The 11,161-nt window shown below is 35.8% G+C and overlaps 1 long non-coding RNA gene across 1 annotated transcript; it reads right to left on the bottom strand.

Moving 5' to 3' along the window:
* Positions 1-358: 358 nt before the first annotated feature.
* LOC112019222 (uncharacterized) lies at positions 359-4,234 on the bottom strand. Its single transcript, XR_010624501.1, has 4 exons — positions 2,266-4,234; positions 1,860-2,164; positions 1,110-1,727; positions 359-1,030 (listed from the first exon to the last, which is right to left on the bottom strand). It is a non-coding gene; the product is annotated as an uncharacterized LOC112019222 (long non-coding RNA).
* Positions 4,235-11,161: the final 6,927 nt, after the last annotated feature.

Below are 11,161 nucleotides of genomic sequence, written 5' to 3'. Positions count from 1 at the left end.
AAATGAATAAAATTCTATATTAACCATACTATATAGCAGAAAATTATGTAATAAAATTCTGTATAGCAGAAAATGTACTAACCATAATATTGCTGTTTTGTACCTGTAAATGTACCTGTTTTGCAGAAAATTCTGTTTTGCAAAAAATGTGCTGGTTGGGTTAATTTTATTGTAAATGTACCTGTAATTCTATTTTGCAGAAAATGTAAATTCTGTTTTGTTGTAATTATTATAAATTTTACTAATTGGGTTAATTTTGCCAAAAATTCTGTTTTGCTATTTTGTACCTGTAAATGTATCTACCTGTATAGTTGGTTGTACTGTTCTCAAGATTCTATATTAAACTAAACAACACAAATTGAATAGAAACACAGCTGCAACTTATCATTGACTGCTAACAACCACAACCACAGTCACCATAATTACAGTTACCATAATTACATAGTTCAACTATAAAACCAACAACCACAGTCACCATAAGTACATAGTTCAACTACAACACTAACAACTACAGTGGCTATAATTACATAGTTCAACTACAATAGTTAAGCCAAAATATTTGACTTGTTCCATAATGAGGCAGATCACCATAAATACACAAAACAAGTGACCCTCATCAACAAAATGAAAAATCTACTTCTTACTCTCTTCATTTCCTTGGACCCTGCACAGATGATTGACTTCCAGCATGTTTGATTGCTTCCATGAATCTGGATGCATTCTTAGAAGCCTTCAGAGTTTATGATGTGACCACTCTTTTCTTTTTCTGCCTTGAGGTTGGGTTACTGTTGTTGGAGCTGTGATGTGCTTTTGATTGTAGTAGTGCATTTGGGGTGGAGCTATGCTATTGTGTACTGGGATACGGTGTAAACTGAGTGGCTGACCTTGTCATAGACTGGGATGGAGCATCTAGTCTGAATTGGTATGGTGGACTTGGATTGGATGGGCTATGCATGGCAGCCTGGTGTGGTGCAAATGGTGTGGTTGAGGCTGTCCTAGCCTGTGATGGAGCACTTGTGCTTTTGCTGGTCTACAAATAAGAAATTCACAAACAAGGTTAATAGCGAGTATTGAATAGCAACTGTTTCACCATAATGTCACTTTATTACCTTATTATATGTGCTAGTTTTGTTTGTGGTGCTTGACAGTGAAGAGTTCCCTCCAATCTCACCCTTGCAACTTCTCTTATTGTGCCCTAACTTACCACACGCCTTACACTGCTTAGAGATGCCAGCTCTCTTACCACTTGTTAGCTCATTAGGTTCCCTTAATTTCTTCTTCTTAAGCTTGCTAGGTGATCTTCTTTTGATAGGGGGCTGAACTGGGGTCACATCACTTGGTCTCCACATATTCTGCCCATTGATTGGTGCTATGATTGGCTCGTAGCATGCTCTGTATGTAGATACATGGTAACAAGGGTGAACATACTGCTCAGCATCTTGTCTGTTGAAAAATATGCAGGAGATTGCATGAGCACATGGTATGCCAATTATGTTCCACTTCCTACAACTGCAATGTGTTGTGGCCAAGTCAACAGTGAAACTCTGCAGACCATGTTTCACTTCAAACTGTGTTTGCCTTGCCCAGCAAGCTAACCACCTATTGGAAGCCAGCTTTTCCTTATGCAACCTCTTTATCACCTTGGCACAAATATCTGACTCTAGCCTCACACCCTTCTCTCTGTTCTCTTGGAACCTAGTCATTAGATATAGCCTGATGCACTCAAGCTACAATCACAAACAAGTACAATGAAACATTAGATATTAATTGCAACAACTGCCATAAACAATACCAAATAATCACTATAATTAAATACTCATACTAGGCTAATTATGGACATATATCTGAATTTAAGAAACCTGTTGTTGAAGCTCTCACACATATTGTTGAGTATAGTGTCAGTCAAGCCATCCTCACTAAACATGTGTCTGGCCCATTTTGTTGTTGAGTGAGAATCCAACCATGAGTGTGCATCAACATCAATCTCCTTCAGATCATCCATCACCCTATCAAACTCTTATTTGTAAGTTGTCTTGGCTGCCCTCCAAAACATATCTTTGATCAAAACACCAGGATAGTTCTTCCTAAAGTTGTTATAGAGGTGCCTGCAGCAAATCCTGTGTTCATACTGTGGCTAGTTGTCAATGAATGTTTGCACCAACCCCTATCACAAACAGTATCACAGGCAAGAATGTGAAGTTAGTGGACCAAAAGTACAATGACTAAATACAGATTAAAACAACCAATGGAGAATTAGCTACACACCTTTTGCTAGTCTAACATAAACACCCATCTCTTATTCTGGCTTATGTCTGCAAGTAACAGATTGATGAACCAAGTTCAAGAGTCCTTGGTTTCAGCCTCTATCACTGCATATGCAAGTGGGAAATACTCTTCATTAGGATCTCTGCATACTGCAGTAATCAATTGCCCCATTGACTTGTTTTTTAAATGGCAAGCATCCAAACTAATGAATGGCTTGCATCTAGCCAGAAACCCCTTCTTGCATCCCTCCAAACATATGTATAGCCTCTCAAAATAAGGCACTCCACACACCAAGTCAGACTCAGCTGCTAAATCACCATCATTGAAGGTATGTACCTTCATAAGTATTGTATTGGCCAGACTAGACCTCATTAATTCCTCACAGTACTCCCACAGCTGGTTATACTGTTGTGTATAAGCCTCATCCACATATTCTCTAACCTTATCCCTGGCCTACTTGCTTTTCCTGCATTTATGTTTATGGTATACTTGTCATGGACAGCTTGTATGTCTTTCAGCTTCATGTTGGGTTCTCTTTTCACCTTTTTCATCAACTTCTTTCCAATGTATGATAAAGTACACCTACGATTCTTAAAAGATCTAGAGCATGTATGTTCCAAATTCAATGTCCTTATTTGGTAGCTCCTCTCCCTTGGCACTTTTGCTAGATAGGTAACAAACTTGCAGTTTTTCTGGCAGACAGCTCTTACCCTTTGCAGGTCATTTTTTACAAATTTGATCCCCCATCCACTATGAACTGCATATTCTGTTATAGCTTCCTTGAATTGCTTGGGTGTTGTAAAAAGCATATCTTTTTCAAAAGAAATATGCTCTGCCTTAGCCACTGGCTTAAACACAGGGAACTTCTTTACTTCCTGATTTTTCTGTCCCTTACCATTTCCCACATGTGTACTTCTATCATCCTCAGCATCATCATCACTGTCAAACCCAAGCTCATCATCAGATGATGATTCCACCAGACTGTGCAATTTCTCACTCTTATAATCAGAGTTCATTACACCAGCACCCATTTGGCCTGGTTCAACAACATCATCATCATCATCATCCTTACCATCCTAACTATCACTACTATCTTCAACAAAGTCCCTAACACCATAGTCCAACTCTACCTCATCATCTAGCCCACTTCCCCCACTTCCACTATCACTGCCATCACTTATAATAATCACCTAAGGTGGGTGCTCAATAATAGGTTTTTTACCTACTCTCCTTGAACCCATCTGGGAAATAGCAACATCAGCATTAAAAGTTTGATCATTAGCATCCACCTTAGTTGGCTCATCCTCATTGTTAAAAGTTTGATCATCACTATCATAAAAACTGAAAAATTCACCCCCATCATGGTCATCATCATCACTGCCATCACTATAATAACCCATAAGGCCTTGCTCCACTAACTAATGGAAATTAAAGATGAGTGCAGCGGAAAATAAGTTTTAAACGGATCTACTTCATTCGATATTGATAACACGTACTAAGTAAATTTCAGAATTTTGAGAACAAGAGATCGTACCTTAAAGCGGTGAATTTCAAAATCAAAGATTGAAGTACTCAGGAATACTTTTAATCTTCACTCCAATTCCACTAACGCCCAAGATGTGTGGTCTCTCAATTGGTAACAAAAGGGATGTCTAGTGAGTGACAAAAACTCACATACACACCACTTCACAATGGTGTTTCTTACCCTCTGAAAAATCTGAACGTTTTTCCCTTTGTATCTAACCAATTTATCTAATTGGGTTGGCCTTTTGGGCCTTCCCAATTGGGCTTAAGTGTGTGGCTTGGAGTGGGACCAAAAGGGACCAATAAGACACTAGCTCCAATGGGCCTTGGGCTTTTCTGTCAACTCTTGACAAGTCCAAAATTACCATTAACTATATTTAATACCACTATATAAATATAGTTGCACTCTAGGTCTTATCTATAAATTATATCCCAAGACTTTATTATACATGCAACCCTTTCATAAAATATTCGTAGTAAGAGAGAGGCTAAAAACAAAGTAGATCAAGCTTCGCCACAGTGAGGCAGCCATTGCCTCTAACTACGGACACCATTGCCTCTAACTACCAAGCAAAAGTCTAAGAAGATCAAGCTTGTAGAGGTCGTGACTCGTGATGAGGAACTTTGAGGTAATCTAGAGATTAAGATCAAAGATAAAGATCAAGTGACAGAGCTGATTTGGGGATTTTTCAGTGATAAAGTAGCCATGAACGGTGGTTGACTCACATGAGGGACGCGTGCGAGTAAGTTGGGCAGGAAGGCCATGTGCAAAATATAGGAACCAAAAATGCATTTACGCCTTAAAAATATTGGTCATGGCAAAGCCAAAAGCATCAACACAATCAAAGTACCAAATATTATACGCAAAATTTTATACTAGTTTATAATATATTTGAATAATAATTCATTTTGACAAATCAAGGGTTTTTTTGAGAATGACAAATCAAGGTTAAGAGTAATGTTTCTCCTAACTTTTTTTTCTCTGCCTTAGGTCTCTCTGCTTCCCGGTCATAGAAACCTATTCGGTAGAAACCCACTGTGTTCCTCTGGGAATGATAATTCACCCCTCTACTAACACCGTTATTAGTATGGTTTGTTGGGTTTGTTAGATTTTCGATCATAAGAAAGCCTAAATCATTTTTAACTTTTAAATTTTTTATAAATGAAAAAACTTTCTCAACTAATCTATCGCATTAGCTCCACAAAATGTTCAAAAAATGTAAAACATAAAATTGAAAAATTCAATCTATTGAAAAGCATTATTTTTAGAGGGACATGTTTTGAGTTAGCAGCAAACAAAAATATAATAAATATTGTTAAAAGATTTTTAATTTAATAAAAAAAAGACAGAAATTAATATCAATCATATTCATATAAACTTTTTATTAATTTTTTACTAAATAAAAAACAACTCACCTGACTTAAAAATAATAATAATCTTTCGAAATCCTTCCGTTCCATAATTCCTGCAAAACATCGCTTAATCATGTTAAATGTAGCAGGGTAATAAAAAAGAAACTGATATCAAGATCCTCAAAAAAAAAAAAAAAAAAAACCTCTTGCTGTTGACAATTCTTGCATGGTTTCGACAGAAACGAGCAAAGAGGGTGCACAAGCGAAATCGGGGGAGGCCGTGGAGATCCAGAGGCGCGGCCATGAAGCAAAATGAGAACAATGCCTCAGATACCGGTCTGTTTTGGCCGGAAAAGAAGTTCCCGACTGGTACAGATCAGAGAAAAAGGGAAAAAAAAAAAAAACCAGAAGAAAAAGATGAAAAGAAAGAGCCTCGGTTTCAGCTGGGCTTCTCGGTGTCTGATGAGTTTCGGCTGAAGAAATGAAACTCCAGACGTACTGCTTGAGAGATGATGAGGGTGAGAAAAAGTAAACAAAGGGAGCAAATTTATATTAGGTTAAGAGAGGTGGGTGAGAGAAGTAAAGGAGGTTGTTGTTGGACTAATAATGGCTGAGAAGAGAGAAGAAGCACCGGTGTGAAGAGTCAGAAAGAAAGAAATAAAGAAAGAAAGAAAGATGAAAAATATAGAAAGAAGAAGCTGTGGAAAGAAGTTAGCAGAAGTGAAGAAGAAATATAAAGCAAAGGCAAAGAAAGAGAGAAAAGGAAAGAGACGTTCGTTGGTGTCAGGAGTTGATTGTGACAATACAATGTAATGCAATGAGTTCCATGGGTTTTGAGGAAGAAATTTACCAATGGGTTTTGACAATGCGATGTAATTACCAAATTGCCATTAACTCAAGCATCCGAAACGTGGGTCATTACGCAGTGGCGGAGCTTTCGAAAATTTCATTTGTAGCACCAACAAAATGATAAATTACATGTAAATTATATGCAAATTAGCTAACTGGCCCCCCTAGAATTTTGAGGAAAAAAATTTATTGGTTACTTTGGTCTCCTTCAAATCTTAAATTTCCATAGAAAAGCTCATATATGTATAATAAATAGCGTATTTAGAACATAATTATTGCTTCTGAATGTTTATAGATTCTACACAATACAATAGCCATAGGATACATCACAATGGTCAAACAAATCAATAGATAAAATTCATATTAGATAAAGATAGGTAGTATTAGAAAGATTATCACCACTTCATTAGGTTGTCTAAAATAGAAGGGAAAATAGAAATTCTCTAGAAAAAAAAAATGTACTTTTTTTTTTAATGATGTTTAAAACAATCTTGTTGAAGGAATAAAAGCATATTTTTATTTGCTCTAATATAAATTTAATAAAAAGATTTTGCTAATATGTGTCTTAACTCTTAAGGGCACACAATAATTAATCATTTTTGGAAAAAAAATCTCTCGAGAATTGAAAAAATATTGATAACTTTTTCAATTCTCGAAAAAATGTTCCCAAAAATGAGTAGTTTAATGTGAGTACACATTGACCGGACCCTTAATAAAATAATGCACATAACATACACCCATTTTCAATATCACATGCTTTTATTCAAGTTAGGGTATGGAAGTGATGCTTTTAGCAACGCAACAGAGGAGTTTCAACTTACAACTTTTAAAACTCAATGCCAACTTTGTTTCATTAAAATAGCAGAAAAGAAAATTCCAAATCCCAATATTACGTAAAAGGTTGAGAACTTTGTAGTTTGTAACTTTTTCTTTTTTTTGAAAGTATATGTTGGAGGATGAGAAACTGAGGACAGGAATGAGTGAGAAGAGGTCAACACTAAATGGGCACACCTTGGGAAGTTCTATCAAAGAATTCATAGAACAAGTATGATAACACAACCACCAATCCAAGAAGATAAGAATGCCCGAGGATCTCAAGGATACCAATACGTCCTCTCGGAATGGCCGAAGTCCAATTCTAAAGACCATTCAGGCACGTACCGAGAAAAAGAAGGAAAGTTTGTCATTAAGCAAGTGAAGGAAGAGTACAAATAAAGTGTCCATCACCTCTACATTCAATACTCTGCACCCACTTAGTTGGCCACATTAATGGTGAAATGATCCCTGAATAATGTCATCACAGCTTACAGCCTAATAGAGATACCTTCTAGCAAGGCTCTGATGGGTCAAGTATCAGAGGAAATAAGCTAGCCCTCCAAGTGGAAGGCCAGGATACAACCTGGACGACTATATAAGAGAGAGAGATTCCTACGGAGTGAGGGATCAGGCATTGCAAAGAAGAGAAAAGAGAGTGATAGTATTGTAACATAAGAACAAGTGTAAACCTACACCTTGGACTAAACCCAATGAGCATAACTTAATCAATCAGAGACTTGTATTTTTTAGTTTCCTCTACTCACATATATTCGAATAACACAATCAATTTATTCGAAAAAAGGGTAATTAAGGTTGATTGTGATCCCATCTCTATAAGTAAATTGTGTGTAGTTGAAATTTAGCTCAATCAATTTTGACCCGCCACAATATAAATTATGTTACTATTAATTTAAAATAGTGTAAGAACTTTGAAGCCAAAAAAAAAAGTGTAAGAACTTATTCATATCATGCATTTGCCTTGCTATGCTAGTAACTGGCTGAATTGCAACCAATCTCATAGCTTTTATTTATTTCTTTATTATTATTTTTGAATATCAAACAACTTTTCTCCCCCACTACATATCACACGCTTTTATTTACGTGGGTTTCTATAGTTTGATTTTTAAAAAAAAAATTTATTTATGAAAAGTAAAACTTTATTACAGAAACTGAACAAACTACAACCCAAACCAGCCTCCTCCAAAACAATATGAGCAAAACTAATAGGTAATTACCTAGGCTAGCAGCAATAAAAAAATAATGGTAAATAAGAGACCATTTAGCAAGGTTAAGGTAAAACATACATTACAGACATTACAACTTTCACAAAATCAAAAAGTATCCAAGGGACTTTATTTGCAAAAGCTTTAAGTGCATAAAACCAGCTTGTAAGAGAATGGTGTCCAAGAGTTTATATACACATGGTTAAATTTACACCTAAACCATGTGGATACTTGAATAGTAACATACCACCATGCTTCACAACCTACTTCTACGAAAGCTCACTCTATTGACATTGACTCGATGACAGTCCTTTTTCCTTTTGGCAAACTTCACTCACCTATCAGTTATTCAATAACTTAGTAAGATATTTTAATCTGGCTTCTAAGGAATATACACAAAATTATCAAATCTATGAGATGTAAAAACAGAAGAAAAATATACGCCAAAGAAAAATAATCATACACAAGAAAGTATTTACATGGTTTGGCAATTTGACTACATCCATGGAGTTAACAAGGTTCTTTTCGCGGTTGGAGCAGAAGCAGGGTGTGTGTACTTGAAGCCATTTCACAAATGTGCATGGACGGTATATTGCACCAAGCAAGCCCATAAAACCCACACAAACGATCTTAGAAAATGCCCAACAAATGAGTATTATTGCCAATGGTGCTAGACAACAATGAGGTGCGAGGTTCCCATGGAGGATAAAAGACATGCAGGATTGCACGTGGAGGCCCATGGATGATGTACTAGTGACGAGAAAGGCCTGTTAGGCAAGGGGGGGGAGGGTGAGTAGGACTTGTTTATAGTCACAGAGAGGTCTTGAAGCCCATAGAAAGGCAGAGACTCACACGTGAGGGGGAGATTGTTGGGTATACACGATGAGTGAAGTCCCACATTAATAATGATGAGAAAAATGAGTGGTTAATATTACATAATTGAGCACATACTCATTTGGCTTAGGCCTTTTGAGTTAAAGTATATCTCTATATATTATATTAATTACTCAAGGAAGTTCCCAAAGTGTTTATCTTCCCAACAAGTGGTATCAGAGCCCATTGTAGTGTAGGACAAAGGAGGCAAGGTTCCCAAGGTGTATCTCCCCAATAGCCTTGAGATTTGACCACAAAGTCGCAGCTCATTTGATCCTACACTTAATAAGCTAAACATTCAAATTGCCGATAATGTTGATTTAAAATCTAGATATTAATGCCTATTTTCTCTTCTCTTTTACAACGTCTGTTGCATGTGCAACATCAAAATCACATACCTAAACATACTTCAAAAGCCCAAGGTTATTTTTTGAGAAATTAGTAAAAAATAAAATAAAATAAAATCTAACATCATTTGTTAATCACTTACCAAGAAAATTCATGCAAGCATCATAATTATTTACTTTGTCACCAAAAGGAACTTGTGCATGATCAAACCCAACATCCATTTACCTACAAGAATTTATAATGATTTGGTGTGTTATCTATGATTCTATGTCATTGAATTACATGAACAAAATACATATCAACCTCTAGGATCCAATCAACCATAGTATCCTTGTTTTGACAGGATTTGTCCATCATACTATAAAAAATATCCCAAAAAAAAAAAAAAAACACCAATTCAAATAAGCTAAAATTGAATATTTCTTCAAAATACACTCAAACTAAATATCAAACCAATTCTAATATACTCAATCTGTGTTAAAAAATGAACAAACAATAAACAATATTAGAGAGAAATTTAGAACCCCCATGATTGCTTTGCACATTCGATCAGATTTGTGTTTGGCATTGGCTTAAAAAGCCAATTTTTTTTACTATTTAGTTTATTTTTACTACTATTCAGCTTATTTTTGCTATTATTATGGGTCCCACTGCACTTTTTGATACTATTCATGGGTCCCACTATACTATTTCGGCAATCTTTTAGATTTATCTATAGTACTTTTAGTAAAAAGTTTTTAACTTAAGCTAAATAAGCTATTTTCAAATGGACTCTTACTAAAACAATAGTGATTAGTGACAGATTTAACCCCCCCACCCCAAAAAAAAATTTGAATTAAAAAAAAAAAAATTTGATTCATTGTACATTCTGGAATTGCAACATGAATGTTCAATATTAAATAGAATTTCAATGAACATTTTTTTTTTGGGAGAAGTATTCAATAAACATCTTTGATAGAGCTTTGGGGTACAAAATACCTGTATTTCAAAAAAAAAAAAAAAAAAACCCTTTCTTGTTGATTCATTGCTACTAGCCTAGCATCATACTTTACTATAATCACTTATCTAACATACATTCCTTAGTTTTGTTCGTTTGCATCCATTTTGCACCTAGAAAATATGGGGTAGTGAGAAATTTCTTGTAGGCTTCTTGAGCATTAGCATCCGGTATCTTCAAACTATTCTATTTTATCATCTTAAAAGTTAATTATTTATATTATACTAAACATTTTACAATACACTCAACATTCCAACTTTTATTTTAAAATACAACACATTAAAATTATATAAATTATACAATAAAAGAATAATTATCTATCTCATTTCTCTCTAATTTTTATCACTGCCTCTTTGCCACTCTCCCAACAACCAAACAACTTAGTCACCACCACACAACCACCATGCCCACCACTATCCACCAAAATCTTATCAAAACCAAAAATCCAAATTAAAAAAAAAAAAAAAAAAAAAAAAAAAAAAAAAAAAAAAAAAACTCAACAAATACCCATCATAAACCCAGCAAAACCATTTAAAAATAAAAATAAAGCAAAACAACTAGTCACCACCATGCCACCACTACCCACCAAAATCCCAGCCACAAACCCAGCAAACCCATAGAAAATAACCAAAAACCCAGTCACCACCACGCCCACAACAACACCACCACACCCATCACGCCAACCTAAACCAACCAATCCAAATCCAACCCAAACCCCATCGGAATCCAAAATCCAATCACCTGAATCTAAAATCCAACCCATCCAAACCTAAAACCCACACCTACCTCTACACGACCGATCAAAACCCACCAACCTCTGCCACCACGCCGATCTCCACCTTTGCACAACCCATCGATCAAAACCCACTCACCTCTGCCACCACCCACGCCAATCTCCACCATTGCACAACCC

Source organism: Quercus suber, unplaced genomic scaffold (assembly GCF_002906115.3).
Source record: "Quercus suber isolate HL8 unplaced genomic scaffold, Cork oak 2.0 scaffold_452, whole genome shotgun sequence".
Classification (NCBI taxonomy): domain Eukaryota; kingdom Viridiplantae; phylum Streptophyta; class Magnoliopsida; order Fagales; family Fagaceae; genus Quercus; species Quercus suber.
This window is presented reverse-complemented; position numbering and strand designations above follow the sequence as displayed.